Source organism: Lipotes vexillifer, unplaced genomic scaffold (assembly GCF_000442215.2).
Source record: "Lipotes vexillifer unplaced genomic scaffold, Lipotes_vexillifer_v1.1 scaffold295, whole genome shotgun sequence".
Lineage (NCBI taxonomy): Eukaryota > Metazoa > Chordata > Mammalia > Artiodactyla > Lipotidae > Lipotes > Lipotes vexillifer.
The window spans coordinates 531,494-532,362 of NW_006773247.1; positions in this window are offsets into that span (position 1 = coordinate 531,494).

Genomic DNA, 869 nt, shown 5'->3' on the forward strand with positions numbered 1-869 from the left:
AGTACAAGTTGATGATTGTTAGTAAATTTATACAGATGTTCAAAACTTACCACAATCTTGTTTTAAAATATTTTCATCACCCCAACAAGTCCCCATGGACCCCCTCTGCCCCACTCCCATTGCCTGTTTATAGTCAATTCCTGCTCCCAATCTGAGTTCCAGGCAACCATTGATCTGCTTTATATCTCCATAGACTTGCCTCTTCTGGATGTTTCATATATAGAGAATTATACAATATGTAATCATTTGTTTCTGGATTTTTCAACTTAGCATAATATTTTTGAGGTTCATCTGTGTTGTAACATATATAAATACTTCAATTATTTTTATTACTGAAGAGTATTCCGGTATATAGATAGACCACATTTTGTTTATGTACTCACAAACTGATGGATATTTTAATGTAGATTGGGGCTTCCGTGTTATAAAAATGCTATGAACATTCATTAAAAAGTTCTTTTGTGTACATATTTTCATTTTTCTTGGGTAGATACATAGGTGTGGAATTGCTGGGATATAGGGTAGTTTTGTAAGAAACTGAAAACCTGTGTTCTGAAGCACTAGCACCAGTATACATTTCTACCAGCAATGTGTGAGAGTTCCAGATTCTCCACATTCTCCCCAACATTTGCTTTTGTCTCCATTTTATTATAGCCATTTGACTGCATAGGAAGTGGTATCTCGGGTGGTTTTAATTTGCATATCCCTAATGACTAATGATGTGGAGCATCTTTTCATGTACTTATTAGCCCTTCATATATCTTCTCTAGTGAAAAGTCTATTCGGTATTGTACTCATGTATTAATTGGGTTGTTTGTCTTACTGTTGAGACACAGGAGTTTTGTTTTTTTTTATGTCTAGACATAAAT